Source organism: Benincasa hispida, chromosome 6 (genome assembly GCF_027475165.1).
Source record: "Benincasa hispida cultivar pf3 chromosome 6, pf3_genome.v1.1, whole genome shotgun sequence".
Taxonomy (NCBI): Eukaryota; Viridiplantae; Streptophyta; class Magnoliopsida; order Cucurbitales; family Cucurbitaceae; genus Benincasa; species Benincasa hispida.
This window is the reverse complement of record NC_143483.1, coordinates 57,119,756-57,140,532: the sequence shown is the minus strand read 5'-3', so window position 1 is coordinate 57,140,532 and position 20,777 is coordinate 57,119,756. Positions and strand designations below refer to the sequence as shown.

At 29.6% G+C, this 20,777-nt stretch overlaps 1 long non-coding RNA gene across 4 annotated transcripts; it reads left to right on the top strand.

Annotated features, from left to right (window-relative positions):
- Positions 1-2,105: 2,105 nt before the first annotated feature.
- Positions 2,106-4,980, top strand: LOC120080544 (uncharacterized). 4 transcript variants are annotated; one of them, XR_005482547.2, is made up of 5 exons: positions 2,110-2,555; positions 2,663-2,728; positions 2,804-2,908; positions 2,994-3,062; positions 3,760-4,980. It is a non-coding gene; the product is annotated as an uncharacterized LOC120080544 (long non-coding RNA). The 4 variants fall into 4 exon arrangements; XR_005482544.2 differs by lacking the exon at positions 2,994-3,062 and having other exon boundaries at positions 2,106-2,555; positions 4,766-4,980; XR_005482545.2 differs by lacking the exon at positions 2,994-3,062 and having other exon boundaries at positions 2,815-2,908; positions 4,766-4,980.
- Positions 4,981-20,777: the final 15,797 nt, after the last annotated feature.

Here is a 20,777-nt window from a genome sequence, read left to right as displayed (position 1 = left end):
TGTATATCTCCACATAAAGTTCAAGTACTCATATAATAGTCAAGGGACTTAAGTTTATTGGATTTCTAAAAAACAAAATATTCAATAACCACTTATTGAACTTTCAGAATAAGTTCTATTGTTTACAAACCACGAGTTTTAGGACATAAAACCCAACACGTTAGAGTTATGCGATGGAGCGAGAAAGTATACGATGAGGTATCTGATTGTGCTGGAAGGCTGTGCGATTGTTTGGAAAGCATTGGCAATCTTGACGCAAGGAGCATGAGGCATGCGATGCTTGGTGGTTATGCGTTTAGGAAGGCTTAACGCGCCATGTGGTTGGAAGCGTTGGCTTGAGAGTTGAGCCTTGTATTTATGATCAAGAGGAAAGGATCAACTTAATGAATGACTAGCTAAGTTTGTTGTTGCCTCTTTAAAGATGAGGTGGCAGCTTAACATTGAGGGGTTAACATGCAGCTTCTAGTATAAAAGAGAAACTTGACTTCAAAGAGAGGGTTTAAGCAATTCACTGATGAAAATGGAGTGATTTCAGTGCCATTCAAACCCTGAGTGTGTCTAGTTGTTGGGGTTGAATTGCTAGAAGGAAATTCTAAAGGAATCGAGTTAGAGAGTGAAGAATTCGGATGAAGGTCGAGCTCTCGGGTAAGCTCAAGCCAGTCTTGATGATTTGAGGATTCCAGCCAAACCAGGAGGAGTTCTGAGCTAAATTTTTAAGGTAAGCTTGTTAAGACATTTTAAAGCAAGTTTGTAGAAGGAAATTTATTGAGAAAAGACCTGAAAAATTAGTTATGAAAATTGTATGTTGAATTCGGAATCTCAAACAAGCAGGCAGTTTCTTGGGTTGAATAAGCAAGCAACTTAAAGAGCCAGACGATGATGTTGAACACACGTGTAAGGGTTGGGCTGCTTGCAAGGGATGAGTTGGCACAAGAACGCACTGATATACGTTGGACCATGCAACACATGCTGAGGTCGTAAGCACAAGAGAATGATTTGAGGATGTTTATATGTGCGGTAGAGTGAGCGGGTTGTACAGGTAGGCGCGCAAGGTGTTAGGTGCAAGGTTGCACTAGAACATGTGGTGCGCGACCGGATGAACGCATGGGTCATGCGTTAATGTGCCAAAAGTGGCGCATAGGCAGAATGACTGGCATAAAGGCTAACTATGCGATGAGCTATAGGCGTCGGTTGAAAGCTTGAACACATAGAAGGCTTGAATGCCTAAGGCAAGACATGGACGCATGGTGATAGGCGATGGTGAAGAAGTTGTTGCCTAGTCAAGTTAAGGCCTAATAATTTTTCTGTGTGTTCAACGCACAGTGAGCTTGACATTAGAAGGTAAGGGTGCACACTAAGACAAAGTAAGCTAGTTATGGATTACTAGTCCCAAAAGGGAGGCCAATGCGAATGAATAGAATGCGTTGTGATGTCCACAAGTTTGACATCAAAATGAGTACTTTAAGAGGATTGCTAAAGACAATGAGTGACTTTAAATGATTTAAATTATTTTCAAAAGCTTTATGAATGATTTAGCAATGTACATTTACTGAAAGCTATTTATGATAACTATTTTCAAATAGTTTCCGAAGTAATGCATCTCTCTTTAATGTCATGTTATGTATTTTAATAATCATGAGTATGCGTTAGTACTGAATGCCTTAGGGCAACCAATTCATATAAAGAGAAGAATGTGCCTCAGAATATATGATAGCTCAGTACCGAAGGACTAGATATGTAATATCCCAAGTTTTTCATGATTCAAATTCTGTATTTTCGTAAAATTCGAGGACAATTTTGTTAATTTCGAAGTTCAGTTTTGTTTAAAGGAGAGATTTTGATTTATGTCACATTAATTTAATTTTAAGTTAAGGTCGAGAATTTAAATTTATATTGGGGAAATTAATTTGATTTTGATTTTGGAATTTGAAGAGAAAAGGGGAAGAATTTTAAGAATATATATATATATTTAGATATATTTGTGTAATGAGCGAAAGTAAAATAGAATATAATGGAATAAAATATAAGAAAATTTTATTATATTATATTTATTTTATTAAAATAACCTTTTTCCTTTAAAAAGATTTTTTTTTTTTAAAAAAAAAAACTATTTTCCCTCTTATTCTTCTTCCCCCCCAATGTGAAGAAATTCTTCATGTGCCCTAGAAGCCGCCGACCATCTCCTCTCCAATCGGCACCGTGTGTCCGATCGAGCCGCCACCAGTTCGTCGATCGTTCGTTCGTGGGCCGTCGTTCGTGCAGGTCAGCTCAATCTTGTTAGCAAGCAGCGACCCTCTAGATCTTCTTCGTCGCGCACCTCTTCGCACGTCGATCTCGCCTAGCCGGTCAGTTTCGCGTCCGTCGCCCCTCTGTCCGAAACCCAACCTCGTTTGCCGCTTCAGCCGCTGTTTCAGATTCTCTCTGGCTGCAGACTCACGCGACCAGAAACCCAGCTTCGTTCGCCGCTCGTCCAACCCACTGTTCGAACTCAGTCGCCGATCTCCATTGGTCACTGCCTTCCTTCACTGTCATTCGTCGGATTTCGGCGAATGTTGGTAAGTTTTGGGTGAGATCAGTTGAGTTTTGAAGTTTTGGGTTGCCCATTAAATTTTGGATTTTCCTTTTTGATTGATACCTATTATATTTGGGATTTAAATCCAAGACTGGAGTACTTCAGAGTGCGCAACGTGTTGCCCAGCGGATTCGAGTTTGTTCAACAAGTAGTTTGGTAAGCATTATGATCCTTGTTGTTGGTTGTTGGGCACCCATTGATTATTGGACTAAAGAATGGTTTAATTTTAAGTATTCTTGAAGGTTCCAAGTCGTCATCCATTGAGTTTTAAAATCTGCTAAGAGGAAATTTTGGAGTCGAAATCTTGCGAGTGTTTGTTGATCAAGTTTCGTTTGGGTAAGTTAATTGGTGATCATTAGATTCAATTTGTATGTTTGGGTCCTGGTTCCATAACGGAAATTTAGTATTATGTATGTATTAGGGGACTCAATTTAGGACTTATTTGGTTGGAGATCATTAGCTTGGATTAATATCTAAATTTGACTTCGAGGTAAGTAATCTTACCACTGGAACTGCCCACGGGCTAGGCTTTAGTTGTATGCTAGCATGGTGAGTGTATGTTATGGTAAATTGTTACCATGTTGATTGATAGTATGACCTGAATCAAAGTATGTTCTGGCACGAGTACTAAATTGTTTAAATACACACCTAAGCATTTGATCGTTAGTATGTGATGGTATGTGTTTTCATATTTCGACATCTGATCTGCTGGTGTTGAGGCATACTTGTATGTTATAGAATTATGATGTAAGGTTTACATGAATGTTGTATAATATGTTGTTGAGGATTATGTGTATGTGATAGAGCCATGGTACCAAGGATTTCATGTATGTTTTAGAATTGTACGGTGTTGATTCTTTGAACGTTGAGACTGTGCGAATATCCTCATTGATTAGTTAGATGCTCACCAGTTTTGTGTTTCCTTCGGGATTCACCAGTTTGTATTTCCTTCGGAATTTACCAGTTTGTGCTTCCTTTGGGATTCACCAGTTTTGTGTTTTCTCCGGGATTCACCAGTTTTGTGGGCATACTTAACTACAATAGGATAGGACTCAGTCTCTTGTCTGTTTCATGTGTTTATGTGTCATATGCGGGTATCTAGAGGACATAGATACCTAGCCTGACCCCAGTGGTGGGGTTACTTACTGAGTATTTCATACTCATTCTTTCTTATGTTGATGTTTTAGGTAAGTGTAGAGATGCACCGATGATGGCGCAGCGGAATTCGTGATCGTGCCACTGGGACTAGTTTTTATGCTTCCGCATCATGAAATTTAGAGTCCTTATTTTTCCCTTAATGTTTAGTTTTACTGTTTGAAACTTATTATGAAGGATTGTGTTTTTTTTATACTTTTAATAGTCTTTACGAATCATGGGTACCCTATTAACTATTTTAACAATTACATTTAATAAACGTCTTTTGAATTTCTCTTATTTAATTAGCATTTATTTCAAATAACTGAGCGTCGTTTTAAATTCTGTGCATGCATTTATTTTATTAATGGCCTTACCTAAGTCCTAGAGGGTCGGGTCATTACAAGATATGAAGGTACTAGAGATAAGTCCTAGACATGAGTTCTAATGACAGGATTCAGTCTACGTGCACGTAAGACAGCTAAGACTAAGAGAAAGGTGATGGATAAAAGTGACACACCTTATCCTAGGGAAATACGAGGTAATGTGATGGACAAAGGAGACATACCTTAACCTAATATAGCATGAGAAAGACTATGTAAGGTGATGGACAAAGGTGACACACCTTAACCTAGGTTAATACGGGGTAAGGTAATGGAGTAAGGTGACATACCTTAACCTGTGTTAGTATGAGGAAAGCTAGGTGGAAGGTAGTGGACAAAGGTGATACATCTCAACCTAGAGTAGCATGGAGAGTTGGAAAAAAGGGTTCCTTCTCCCAGCTAAGCAGTTAAGTAAGGTAGAGAGTTGGACAAGAGGGTTCACTCTTAGGAAAGAGGCCAAATATTGAGAGTTGAGTAAGAGGACCACTCTCAAAGTAAGGAATAGTCCAGCTATGTACAGATGTGATGTGTTACGTTAATGTTTATGTGAATGTTGTTTATGTTTTTAGCTAAAGCTTTCAGTTTTACTATCAGTTTTATGTATAATGCTTATGTTTTATATGTTAGACACTCACTGGGTTTCTAGCTCATGTTTTCAAATGTTTTTCCCTCCCAGGTAGAGGTCACTTCCTAGAGGACGTTTGTGTTGCTGCTCTGCCACTCAAAGACACAGGTTGAAGAAATTGATGACTCTATAATTGTTAGTACACATGTGTCTATCATATAGGGACTAGTGTTGTATGTTGGGCTTACTAAGTTGTAATGTATATAAGTGTATGTATGAACAATGTTATGAAACCCTATAATGTAAATGTGTTAAGTTTCGAGTAATTTGTTCAGTATGTTGATGAAATGTCTATATATCAGGGTTTAAGACAGGTTAAACAAGTTAGTTAGGCAGTAAGTGCCAGCAAAAAGGTTGGCAACTGCTGCAGTCACATCTCCTTCCAGGTTAAGAGGATAATCTGGGACGGGGTGTGAAAATGAAGATGTCAGAGCTTTTGCGATTGCATTTCCTCTAACAACTCAAAAGAAAAACTACAGAAATATGATTTTCCAAATTTTGGTGATGAAAAGAAAGTCCTTGATTCGTCTGTTGCATCAGCCTATCGTGATCTTTATAAACAAGGGCATTGAGACAATAAAGCATTGGAAGTTCAAACGATTAGAATTGAATCATTGATTGCTGACAATGCTAGACTCATGTCAGTTTTTTTTTTTTTTTTTTAATCTAAATAGGGAATTGAATGAAGTTAAGTCTGATAAAGAGGCTATATGTAAATTAGTTAGAATGCTAAATTCTGGGACTGATAGTGTAGAATAAATTCTCTCTGTTAGTCAAAGCTCAAGAGATGTTTATGGTATTGGTTGTTCCAGCTCTAAGAAGTCTTATGGTCGAGGGGGAGATGATAAAGGAAAGCATAAAATTATTTTTGTGAAAGAGCAATAACCATGGAAGAATATCCAACTAACCAACACAATTCACAAGACATATCACAGAAATGACCAGCAAGTTAGAAGAGCATGCATTTGTCATTATTGCGGTTAGAAAGTTCATAATAGACCTCATTGCTACAGACTGGTTGGGTATCTAAAACAGAACTTCGAGTCAAAAATTCATGCTCATGGCTTGGCCATGAACGGTGGTTTTCAAAGATCCAAACAAGTCTAGAGAGTGAAAAGCAACTCAAACCACTGCAATGTGGTGTTAACTTCCTTTAGATCCTCTACCAAAGGGGATTAGTTCTTTGACACTGGCTACTCCAGACACGTGACGGGAGAAAAAGGGTATATCTCTGATATTTAAGGCATCGGCTCAGGGCTAGTCACTTTTGGAGATGAGGCTAAAGGAAGAATCATTGGAAAAGGGAAATTAAAATACTCTAGGCTCTTAGCTTTTGATGATGTGATGCTGGTTGAAGGTTGTTAACCTTCTCAGTATTAGCTAGCTTTATGAACAAAATCTGAATGTAAGCTTTACTAGAGATAAATGTCCTGTCACCAACAATGCTAAGGCTCTTATCATGACAGGTAAACGTTCATCTGACAATTATTATCTCTGATCTCCCACAAATACTAACTTCTCTTGTTTTATGTCAAAATGTGATGAAATTTCCCTATGGCACCAATGCCTTGGACATGTGAGCATTGGGTTTATACAAAAAACTGCTTCCAAGGATGTTGTGATTGGACTTCTTAGTCTGAAAGGAAATGAAAAGATGACTTGTAGAGATTGTCAAGCAAGGAAGCAAGTTATAGTGTCTCATAAGTGAGTTCCTGTGGCTGTTACAGATTGTGTGCTTGAACTTCTCCATCTGAATCTAATGGGTCCCATACAGGTGGAAAGTCTTGGAGGAAAACGATATGTTTTAGTTTGTGTGGATGACTTTTCTCGTTACACCTGAGTTCAATTTATTAAGAAAAAAATCAAATACCTTTGTTGTGTTCAAGGCTTTGTGTCTTCAAATTTAGAGAGAGAAAGATCTCTATATAGTTCGCATTCGGAGTGATATAGCCATGAGTTTGAAAATGCTAAATTGTTGATTTCTGTGCGGCAGAAGAAATTCATCATGAATTCTCTGCATCCATCACCCCTCAACAAAGTGGGTAGTTGAGAGGAAGAATCACATTCTATAGTAGATAACCCGTGCTATGCTTTATGCACATAATCTTCCTCATCATTTTTGGGCTGAAGCCCTTAGTACTACTTGTCACATTCATAATAGGATTTCCTTTTGACCTGGCACAAACTGCACAAATTATGAAATTTGGAGGGGAAGAAGTGTAAACCCCTAAACCTATTTTACCAATTAATTGTGTTTAAGTTTCTATGATTATGAGTAATGGTGTTTATGTGTTGAATGTTATATAAAGTGTACTATGATTGTGTATAATGTTTAAAAGATGGAAATTTCCTAAGTGTTAGGAAGGTGTGCTCTCGAGTTGTAAAGGGTAGTCGATGCTTAGGAAACTTGAGAGTTTAAAGCAATAGAAAGTTAGGCGTGTGACAAAGTTGGAATAGGGCAGAAAATTTCCTAAGTATGGAAAAGGAGGCTCTCAGGTGAAATAAATGAAAGTGGTACTTAGAAAAAATAAAAGAGCTTGAGGATGGTTTTTCCATGTCATGCGTTCAAAGTTTCAAAGAGAAAAACAACTAAGTGTAAGGCTTGCCTTGAGGGCCATGAAGAGGTTAGCAGAACCTACCAAGGGAATGGTTAGTGAGGATGTGTTGGCTTCATCAAAGGTTAGTGAAGGCCAGGGCATACGGTGTGCGTGCAGTCAAACTTGTTTGTGTCAATTCCCATGCATAAAATCTTCCAACCAAACGATCCCGTATAGTTATAACTAACTGTTACTCGAAACTTGAAAGGTTTTGTTTTAACTAGTTCAATAATTATAAAGGTAGAATCGAATTATAGACCTTCAAGGGATCATTTGGTTAGAGGGTTTTCTATATGGAAATTGACATATGCATCCAAATCTCATGTCTGTCTCACAGTTTTCAACCCTTTGAATAAACTATTATCAAACATCTTCATTTCCAACAGACAAAGGTTTTCTATTCCCTTCCAAAACCATGGGTTTCTCTTTTCCCGTTTTCATCTGTTTTTCATTTTATATATAATTTCATTTGCAATATAATTAATTAATATTAATTTAACAAAATTAATATAAATATTTATTTTAATAAATCAATAAAAGTCTATTAAAATATTTAATTAACTTACTTTTATAATAAGAATTTATTAAGTGAATGCAAATTTTTTTTTTATATAGATTACTAATTAATTAACTAACAATATCTTAAATATATTTAATCAGTAAACCAAGATTAGTTAAATTTAGTTAGTACAAAAATTCATTTTTTAATAATAACAATAATTTGTTATTTTATTTTTTAATAATCAATTAATTAATTATTGAGATTAATTTTAATTTGATCATTCGTTATGAACATATAATCCTTATTGATTATTTATAATCAGTTAATTATTTATTGCAATTAATTTGTATTACTTTCAATAAATAATTACTTGATTAAACTATATTAAACTAGACCCGATGAAGCATTATTAGTGTTGGATTTAATATTAAATTAAATTAATTAAATTGTTTAATTAATTATTATATTAATTTAATTTTAAAATTGATTATTATAATTAATTTTTAAATTAAATGGAATTGGTCAAAATTATATTAAAAGTCAAATTGTTGACTAAGTAAAAAATGCAATGGAAGTCAAATTGTTGACTTTTGATTGTTGAAATTCAAAAAGTCAAATTTGTTGACTTTGGACTTTAAGAGTTAAACTTTGACCAAGTTAGTGAAAAGATCTAACATTTGTGAGTGGAAAATTCCAACGATTGAATTACTAAGTGTTGTCTTCATTTGAAGATACTTGCCCCACTAAATCCTATTTTGAGTTAGTGTATTTTTTAGTGTCAAATTCTAATCAAACTCAACATTGCATGCTTTACATGTAATGTTCTTTAAAAGGGAGTGTTTATTGAAATTCTAAAACTCTTGGCCATAGTGGAATTGGATGAGATTATGTGATAATCTCTTAACAATTTTCTCTCTAAGACTTAACCTTTTTCCTCTCCAAATTAGTCACTGACCGGATCTCACCATCCCGTTTTAAGGCTGAAAAATAGTTGAAAAGACTGGTGGTCTACGAACCATTCGTGAGGAGATTGGAGCTAATTTGGAGAAGATTCAAAGTCTGTAAAAGGCTGTATGATTTTTTCCCTTTTATTTGTTGCAATTGCATGCCTATCCTTTATAATTAACCTAATTAGAGTACTTTAGATTCGTTTTCTTTCGTTGCGCATGTGTTCTTCCATCAAATAATCAATATTGATTATATGTTTATAGTGATTGATCAAATTAAAATTAATTTCAATAAATAATTACTTGATTATTAAAACAATAAAGTAATGAATTATTATTATTGAAAAACGAATTTTTATACTAACCACCTTCCGCTGCTAAGCAGATTAGCTCTTCTTCCTCTCCCTCGAAAACTCGATCGAGCTACTTCGCTCCTCTCCTGAAGGCGAACTGATCCGTCCAATTTCAGAGTAGAGAGAAGAGATTCAGTCAACTCTTCGAAAGTACTTATAGTTTAATTGGTTGAAACATATTGCTCATAACAGTTATATTGTAGGTCGAACTCCCGAACTACCATCCTCATCTTAGAAAGGGTTTATATATAAAATGAAAAACAAATGAAAAGGGAAAAGGGAAAAGAGAAAAATCCACACTTTGGGATGGGAATAGAAAACACTTGTCTGTGGCAAATGAGAATGTTTGAGAATAGCTTATTCCTAGGCAAAAGATTGAAAATACTATGAAACAAACATGAGATTTGGATGTTTGTGTCACTTCCATGCATAAAACCCTCCAACCAAACGAACTCTTATAGTTATAACTAACTGATACTCGAAACTTGAAAGGTTTTGTTTTAACTAGTTCAATAATTATAAAGGTAGAATCGAATTATAGACCTTCAAGGGATTGTTTGGTTAGAGGGTTTTCTACATGAAAATTGACACATGCATCCAAATCTCATGCTTATTTCACCGTTTTCAACTTTTTGAATAAACTATTTTCAGGTATCTTCATTTGCCATAGACAAGGGTTTTCTATTCCCTTCCAAAACCGTGGGTTTCTGTTTTCTCCTTTTCATCTGTTTTTCATTTTATATATAATTTCATTTGTAATATAATTAATTAATATTAATTTAACAAAATTAATATAAATATTTATTTTAATAAATCAATAAAAGTCTATTAAAATATTTAATCAACTTACTTTTATAATAATAATTTATTAAGTGAATGCAAATATTTTTTTACATAAATTACTAATTAATTAGCTAACAATATCTTAAATATATTTAAATAGTAAACCAAGATTAGTTAAATTTAGTTAGTACAAAAATCATTTTTCAATAATAACAATAACTTGTTATTTTATCTTTTTAATAATCAATCAATTATTTATTGAGATTAATTTTAATTTGATCATTCTTTATTAACATATAATCAGTTAATTATTTATTGCAATTAATTTATATTACTTCATTCATTATTAACATATTATATTTATAAAAAGGAAAATAGTATTTTTTTATTAATATATCGTATTTTTATCTTTTTTTTAAAAAAAAATTTATGTTATTTATTAAAATATATTTTTTATATTATTTAATTAGATTCGAAATTACTAATGTTGAACTTAATTAATTATAAAAATGATTAAATATTGATTATAATTAATATGACGTTCCTTAAATATATTAATTGGTTAATTTTAGTTATAAATTACTCAATTTGTAAATATTTATAATTAATATTATTACTGATTCTTAATTAATTATTTTTTTTATCAATATATTGAATGATATTATTGTCTAACTAATGAATCTATTAAAATTATATAAGATTTTTATGCTTAATTTTATAAATTAAACACAACCATAGTTTTATTCCATAAAATTTTGATAGTATTTCTCATGCACAACTAAACATAGTCATCTTTAATAATCAGACATCCTATTCCTAGATATCTTACTCCTAGATATTCTTTATTCCTAGACATCTATAAAATCTTAAACTAAATGGCCCTTAAAATGTAGACCATGTTTACTTTCTTGTAAACGTAACTCATCAATGGTAATCTAAAAATTGGGCACCGTTTGATTACGTTGTTGTTTATTAGTATTTTGTAATTGTATGAAATGTGAGCCCTACAATAAAATTCGTAATCAATAAATGTAATCTTATTGTGCAGAAAATTGTCATCAATCCAATTACATTTGATTATTATGTGGGACCCATACCCCTTTTTTTTACTAACTTTTCACCATTTATCCTTGTTATTATTTTTCCTATAGAAGTAAACAATATTAACGAATTTTTTATTACGAGTGCATAAATGTGTAGTAAAGATAATAAAAGGAATCTCATTCCCTCCATGATTGAGGCCTATAATTACAATTGATATATGAATGTAAACTTATACGGTTGCACCAATTTTGATTATAGACATGGTCTTAAACTATTATCACATGGTTAGTTGAAAGTTTTTTTTTGAACAAACTTATCATTTTCTTAATTTCCAAGTTCCAATCAGTGTTAAAAACTTTGATTAACCTACCTCAAAATTGCACACACAAAAACAACTATAAAAGATTGAGAGTTGAGAACAAATAAACAACTAGGGTTCCAATTTTCCAAGAGGGTATCATCATATCACACACCAAGTAATTCCATTCAAAGCACAGCTTTCAAAACAGTCCTTTCTTGAACTCACAACTTTTTTTAAAACCCTTTTGGGATTGACTAATCAAATATTAGATTAGACCCAGTTGCCCTAGCTGGAAGAATTCTTTAGATATAATTTAATATACTTCAAAAAGTACCATTATACATATTTTCAAACTGACTGGAATCTTTAACTAAAGCAAAACATTATATTTATATATAATATTGATTATAATAATGTTTTATTCCAGAGTTTATGAAAAAGTATAGAAGGAAACCCTTTTGACCAACAATTTTATATACAAATAGTTAAACTAAATTAAATTATAGAGAAAAACAAGAGAATAAATGGAATGGAAGCTGCCCATGATGATATGTCTGAAGAAAACAACAGTTCATAACACACTTATCATAAAATTCAACTTCATTTCTGAAGTGATCTATGCATCCCCATGCTTTTTGTTTTTTCTTTCCCCCTTAAATAAATAAATAAATTCAAAGTTGCTCCACTTTCACTGAAATTTATGCTTTCCCATTTATAATTAACCCAGTATCCCATTTTAATATGTGTTATATGGTTAATTTAATTAATGACATTAGATTAATTTTTATCTTACTGAAAAGTTTTGGATATAATATATTAAAAGTAGGAAATTTTGAGATTTATGTCCATAAGTGAAATGGAAGTAATGCATGTAGGGTTAGGGTTAGGGTTAGGGTTAGAGTTATGATTAGGTTTTTTTTCTTTCTTTTTTTTGGTGTTCATATATATTGTAATTTTATATAATAGCTATAGTCTTCCCCTTTATACTTAATTTTGTTGGTGTTTTGTTTCTCTTGTGAAATTTTTTTATTATAGATTTTTACTTAAACTTTCAAATTCATTAAATTGCACCACAAACTTAGAAAAAATATTTTAATTTTAACCTTAAACTTAAAAAAGCATTGCAAATTTTAGATTCTCTTATCGGTTTTCCTTAAAAATTCATTAAAAGAAGTTCATTTTGCTAAGGGTTATTTTTAAATATAGAAAAATGAACAAAAATATTTACAAATAATAGCAAAATATCACAGTCTATCTGCGATAGACAGCGATAGACTATTATCTATGTCAATCATGACAAAGATAAATCAGATAGTAGTATATTATTGTCTATCATGATTTATCACAGATAGACTATGATATTTTGCTGTTGTTTGTAAATATTTTTAGCAGTTTTATCATTTTAAATAATTTTCCTTTTACTAATGACATAGCTTCATCAATAAAAATAAATAAATAAGAAAAGACATCGATGAGATCCAATGAAGCATTATTAAGTAAATTAATGCTACTTTTCAAGCACTTAAATTGAATCATAACGTTCTCGACACTAAGCGTATGAATGTTCTTCATAATATTTCAATAAAAAAAAAAACTATATTAAAGTTGAGATTTGACAAATTTAACTTGTGCATTATTCAAACTTAAATTTGTGAAAATTTTGATTTCACACCACTACTGAGTTTATAAGATTTTTACATATAGCTATTTAATCAAAGTAATGGGTGGAGTAGCAAAATTTAATAGAACATTCATCTAAATTTAGAGTATAATTTCATAAAATTAAAAGTTTATAGAATATAGGGTCAATTAGATCTTTTTTTCTTTTGCTATCTCTAGGTGATGAGTTCATATGCTTGACAGTCTTCAGTGTGGAAGTGTCAGGTTGGCCATGTTTGGTTGCTCAGTAAATTTAGTACAATATTGCTCAAGATGATGACACAGTGGATTTTTCTTTTTCTTTTATTTTATTTATTTATACAGGTTTTCAGAAACACTTTGGTTCTTTTCTAACTTTTCTTCTTCTCAGACATTGTCCTTTTATTTGACTTTTTCAGTTTAATAATAATTTAGCATATATAATAATTAACACCCAAAAGAGAAAATATCCCATGTTTTATTATTTAAAATATTTTTTTATCTCCTTATCTAAATTTCAAAACAATGAGAACTAATTGAATTTACTTATTAAAACTGATTAATATTTGTTCTAAGCTTTCTTGTTTTAATAAAAGATATTAAATCCTTAAACACAAAAGATATTAAATCCTTAAAATTAGTTTAGGCCAACGATAATTGACATGATCATCTTAAATAGTAAAAAAATAAAAAATAAATAAAGCTATTGAATGTTAAAAGATTGTTAAATTTAATGTATAATAGATTATAATTTGTGAAGTTTGTGCGACATCACCTCATTAGCAGCATTTTCATTAAAAAAAAAAAAAGAAAAGAAAAGAAAATGGACCGTTGAAAACTAATTAAATTTACTTAATATTGATAAAATGTTATATTAATCGTGATCCATTAACATGTTTTTTTTAGTATAATAGAAAGTAGGAGATTTGAGTTGCATATTCTTGATCACTATTATCTATTTGACTGTAACCTATAAATTTGAACTTTCAAAGTTCAATGGCTTTTTTCCCCCTTTTAGTTTAACAATGTTAATTACAGAAGTCGAAACTCGAAACGTTGCTCCATCGTGGGCTATCTTAAAAGTAATTTCGGCGTGATTTAGGTGACAATCGCTATTGCCAGTTACTCTTAATTTCAAGCGTGCACTCGTTAGAAAAAGGATTGAAATCAAGAAGAACAATTCAGATAAAAAGAAGATCGAAAATAAGAAAGCAAAGAGACTTTCATTTAATATTCAAACATCGGGCAAAATAAAACCAAACGGATAAGTAATAAAAGAAGGGTTATAGTTACATCGCTACCGTACTTTGGAGTTATCTTTAGCATACTTAGGTGTTTATGGATGACATATATCTTAACCAATTGAATTAAACTCAAGATATCAATCTAACGGTTAATTTAAGAAATGATAGGAAAGATAAAAAATGTTTTGAATTGTTATAACATGATTTAATCTGTTTGGATTATTAATATTAAATATAACTCATTGATCAACTGATTTTGTGCTTATTCCAAGTCAAGGGAATGACGAGAAATGTAAAGAGTATAAGAAAGGGTTGATATTACATGTGAGAGTGTGTTAAGTTTAAAGGAGAAGTAAAGGGGAGAAGAATGTATGGGGCAAAGTGATGGAGGAATGGTAATGAAAAACTTCTGAAAATTTGCAGGTTTTGCTGAGACTGCTGACTGAAATGGCAACCAAAGAGAGAAGATGATAAGATCTTGCATACAAAAAGTGGTGAAATTCAAAAGCAAACAACCATAAACGAAAAGATAAATTTTCAAAAAGAAATTGAAGAAGAAAGAAGTATTATTTTACTATCAAAAGTCATGTCAAAGTGTTTTGCAAATCCCACACAACTGGGGGATAAGATTTGGTTTTAAAACCCCAACTCAATTTTCTTCTCTTTCTCTCTCTCATTTCTAATTTTATTTTAAAGATATATTTCTTTTCTCCAACAAAAGAAAATTCAAATCTTTCACAAAGTTGATTTGATTTTGTCATTTTTTAGTCAATTAAGAATCAAATCAAACTAATCTCTTTTATAACGAAGGATCAAACCAATCTCCAGTGAATAACAAAACAAATAGATTGATTTTTATATGGTTGGATTTGGTTTAATTTTTGACATTTTCTTTTTTCTTCCCATTTTTTTTTATTTATACTTTCATTTCTATTTTGAATTGGTCCCTTGTATTATTTTCAAATTAAAATCGGGGTCTACTTATTTGGTTTAGATTGCAATTGGACTTCTTTTTTTTTTTTTTTTTCAACTTTTCTAAATAACAAACTCCATAATTATTATCTTCTCTTTAAACAACAAATATACATGTACCAAAATAATTAAAATATTAAAAGATATACCTATGTTAGAGTTTATTTTAATATATATATATATATATATATATATATATATATATATATATCCTCAATTCTTTTCGGTTTTGATTTGTTTTCTCCAAATCCAAATCAAGATATCCAATTTTATATTAAAAAATAAAACCAAACAAGTTGATCAGTTTGGTTTTTCAGTTTTCGATTATGGTTGCACGTCTATCAAAAGGATGTATATGCTTAAATCAGTCGAGGGTCTCACCGACGATCAATTCCGATTCTCAATTTGATAAAATATATCAAATTTTACTATGAACTTTCAATTTCATCATATTATATCTTAAACTTAAATATCTATTATGGTTTTCACCTACAACTTTATGAAAGGTTGTAATTTATATTTTGTGCACTAGGACTTTTGTTCAAGAAATCACTAAAAGAAATATTGTCACGTAGATCTAATGAAATATAAAACATATATTTTGTATGTCCCGGTTAACAGGACTAATTTAGGGGGAAAAAACCGACACCAAAGTTGGATTTCTTTAATTGAAGTTTGTAATTAGTTTTTATTTACTAGAGTTATTTAATTGTTAATTTTGAATATAGCACGGTTTTGTCAGTAACCTAAGAGTTTTTAAAGAGTTTTGTACTTTACTGGTTAATACACGTGATTTGTAATGTTTAAAATAAGTACATGTAAACTTATAAATAAATTTGAAAATTGACTTATAACGAATTTAACTAGTTAATACACGTGATTTGTAATGTTTAAAATAAGTACATGTAAACTTATAAACAAATTTGAAAATTGACTTATTACGAATTTATCAGTTGAATTATGTAAAATTTATTATCTTTTTTACAAAATACAAAATAGATAAATTCATATAAAATATCAATGTGCAAATTAAATTTAAAAAAATGAAACTATTCTTTTTTGAATTGTTTACATAATTCTGTGTTATTTAAATAGTTTTGATGCTTATTATTTTAAATATTTAAAACTTTTTAAGACATATCTTGATTTATAAATAATTATATTATTTTTAAGATCGATTATTGCTAACTAAATAAAAATATAATTATTTTTAAAATAATATATTATTAATTCAAAAAATCCAATCGAAGAAACTAACAATGAAAAAAAAAACTAAAGAAGTAAAAAGATTGATACAAATTACAAACTGGACTAAAATGATGGTCCTCCTTGGTAAAGCAAAAAATTTATTTTCCTTCATTATGTCTATCATCATCGTTACACTTTTGTTTTCATGTAACAAAAAAAATCCAACCAGTAAAAAGAAAAAAAAACACATTTTTCTTTTTTTCTTATTAATCACCAAACCAGATAAAAAAACAAAGGCATATGTCAAAATACATTCACATTTCAATAATTAAATAGTCCAAATATTCCTACGTGTCTTTTGATGCCAATAGAACATAACCATTTAGGTTGATACTACTTTTCATGATTTACATATAAAAGTTTTTTTAAAAAAAAATGTTGGTAAATACACATAAATTATCAAATTTCAAGGCGTTTATTTCTTAGAAAAAAAAAACACTGAAGATTCAGAAACTCATTATGGATAAAATGATACTCTATCTATCATTTTCTTTAATTTTTTATAGAGTATGTTAAAAATGTATTTGTTTTCTAACATGATTGGTTACAAACATTAATTTTTATGTTGATTTAGGATATAAAATAATATTTAAATTACTAAGATATAATGATGTTTATTAAAATACTCTAACATTTTTCATTGTCTACTTCTTGAGTTGCTCCAATTGTGTTAACTTCCAAGCTCTATAAACTTCTAAAATCATTCTACATTTTTTTCACCGATAAATTTTTAGTAATGTATTTTATTATCTACACATAATTTTTTTTATTGTGCTATATTTAAAATGGAAAACATATACTTCATCTAAAAATTTTAAAAGTAAACTTCAAACAATTTTGTTCTCCACAATTCTCATAATTATAATTTTAACATTTATGTGACTATTTAAAATATTTCATTTAAAAAAACTCTCGCAAAATCTTTTTCTTATTGTATTTGATTTAGAAAAAAAACTAATTATTATTTTAATGTAATTTCTAAATCTCAAGTAGCATATACTTTTTAAAGAAGGTAAAAACAACCAAAAAAAAAAAGAAAAAGAAAATATAATTAAATTATTATCTTACTTTATTAAGATAAGAAAAGTAAATAACGCTCACTAATATACCTTGTATTAAATTAACAAAAAGGAGAAAGATAATTTTGTGCATTTGAAAATCAAGAAGATTTAATCCATTTTACTTCTTACTAATTTTCTCCTTTCTCCCCATACCTCCTCATTTCCCCTAAATTTCTTGCCCTCCCTCTATATCTCTCTTTTTATTTATTTTTATATCTAAATCTATTAAATCCATTACAATTACATAAAAATTCAAATTGGATAGAGATCATAATTGATGAGATCTCTAACACAGAAAATATACGTACTTGACTTCTAATTCTTCTTTAGCATTCCAATTCTTCTTTATCCTACACTTTTCCATCTTAATGCACAAAAAACAAAAAAAGTCAATATAAGTGTTAGAAAATAATAAATTAATTAAATAGATCAAATATTTTAACAATGTAATATATAGAGAGAAAAAAAATAAAAAGTCCCTAAATTGAATCCAACACTAAAAGTAAATACGATCAAATAAACACTTAAATCGATACATCTAGGAGAGAAACCTGCAAAAACTTATGAAAGAAGTTCATAAAATTGTATATTAAAATATTTAGTAAAAACTATTGTGTAGGAGTTGTGGATTGTCCCTCCAAAACTGTGGAAGTGAAACAGATAAATAATCCTCTCAATCAAATGCATTCAAATAAAAAAAAATCCATAATAAAAAAAACAAACAAACATCATTACTTAACTACATGAATTATTTTTAAAATCATTCATTTTAGATTTATTGACAAAAGAAAAATATCAATAAAGAAAAAAAATTTCTCCAACACTAACAAATGAAAAAAAAAACTAATCGTAAAAAAAATTATTGGACGACATGATGTGTCTCGTAAAAAACTCACACGGACAAAGATTACTGCTTTGATAATCACCACCACACCACAAGAGTTTCATTTAGAAGATTATTGGTCTAGTATTGAGAGATATTTTGAAGACAAATCTACATTTCTTCTAATTTTCCAAGAATTTTCAATTCATTCATGACTAATTTTAGAAACCATTCGCTTTAAGTTTAATAATATGAATTAATTAGCAAAAGGAAAAGATATCAATAAAAGAAAAAGAACTTGTATTCTTTTGTATTCTTTTGTTGGGAGACATGATGTGCCTTATGAAAAATGCTCATGTCGGCAAAGATTTCTTGTCTGATGATCCATCACCACATCAAAGTTTATTTTGAGAGATATGTGGAAGACAGATATAAATTTATGTTACTTTCCCAAGTAATCATCTTCTATTTATAATTCTTTATTATATTGTTAGGATTTAGATCTTTTTATGATGAGGTGTCTTCCCAAAAAGGTTGTTTTAGAACGTAAAATAAATTTTTATTATATTGTTAAGATTTGCATCTTTTTATGGATGAAATGTCTTTTTAAGAATGTGGTTTTAGAATGAAGGAGTATAAGAATAGATTAGGCATTTTGGAGAAAAGTAAGGGTAAAAAGGGGAGATAAAAATTCTCCCTTTTTAGCTCCATTTATATATGGTACAAATAATTGTTAAAATATATGGTAATACCCTTAGTTAGGTTTAAAGTTTGTATTTAGATTTACTTATGGTCTCTTGTAGTTTAATTCAATAGTTTGTATTTTTATTTAGAGTACACTTAATTCGACAATAATTGACATGCACTCCTGTCTTTTTTCTAAACACAAGAGTTTAATTGTCTATCTTGTAATTGTTGTACTAAAAAAATAAAATGAATTGTCATGCTTTCAATATATGAATCAATTTAATATAGGTTTATAAACTTAGTGATAATTAACCTAATATCTTCATAATTTATTGATTCCTTACACAATATGCAAAGAAACAATTGCTTAATACTTTGATATCTCTATCCCAAATGATAGAGAAAAAGGGGAAGATGAAAAATATAAGAAAAACAAAACTAAGAAAAAAAGGGTTAAATTAAAAAAAAAAAACAAAAAGGTTTTAAATATTTAAATTCATAAAAACTGTAATATTTAATTAATTTATTCTTTTTGAAATCTAACGTTATAATATTGGGTATCTATAAAAATAAATTACTAGTATTTTAATTAGTTCAACTATCATAAAAAAAGATATTATATTTCATAACTCAAAAAAGGCCATAATAATGTTTTTTGGCGCATCAGATTATATTCTTAAAATTAAAAAGCTAATGACATATGACAATGCACCATGCCCTTGAAGTCGGTATAGCCTTCAACGTGGCAAAAATAATAAATTTGTCAAATAAAAATTCAAATATTTGTCTAAAATACCACGTGTAAACTTATAAATTGACCCCAAAATAATGAAAATAAATAATTATGTAGTCAAGTGCATGTGCTAGTAGAGCACTATAATTAGAATATATATGAAAAATCATTCAAGCCAATATTGTTCGATATTTATAGTATAATGGATGTTTTTGTTCTAAAAAATTCATAATTAGGTCTATTAATTTGAAAATAAAATCAAAACCATGGAGAGATCGTTTTGATTGTTTGATAACTTTCAAAATTATGATAATAACCATTTGTCAAACTAGGTATAACTTAACATAATGATATGTATTTAGTATTTTAAAAAGTCCAATTATCGTTTAAGTCTCTGATTTTTATTTTTAATTGTATAATAAATAAAATAAATAATTATTTGTCTAATTTAAAATTTTCTAAGTCAATGATAGAGTTTTTTTCTAAGGGAAAATACACCATTCAATTTTCTTAAAATATATATTAATTTTTAATTTCATCGATGATATTTTAAAGATAAAAGTACTATTTTAACTGACTTCACGTTAGTTTTAATGTTAAATGGCTATCTCAATCTTTATACTTATATTTCTAAATTAAAAATCAAGATACCTTCTACCTAAATTTAAAACTCATTGACCAACATGTAACTTGTGAGTATAATTCATCATCTAGACATTTCTACGTATATTGGAGTCTCTCATTCTATTGCAATGTGTATTTTGAAGGAAAAAAATAGGTGCACTATGAGTGACGCCAATCCTTTTGTAGCTCAACTAGCTGTCCAATCATCGTTTGTCATGTGGCCAAATTATTATTTCTTCTTTTTTTTTATCCTTAAAAAAATTGATATTGTATGGCTGAAGTGAGTTGTGAAAAGATGCATACCATCACTAAAGTATTATTCTTTTTGAAAAAAAACTGTTCGATAATTCCAAGTTGACCTAATATTTTTTTATTATTCTTGAGTTTTAGTATGTGAATGATGATCGGATTAATGATAAAATAGAATATTGGGTCTCGAACATTGATTTAATTGATAATAAAGAAAAGAAATTCTTGATTCAAATCTCCACCTTAGTAACATAAAA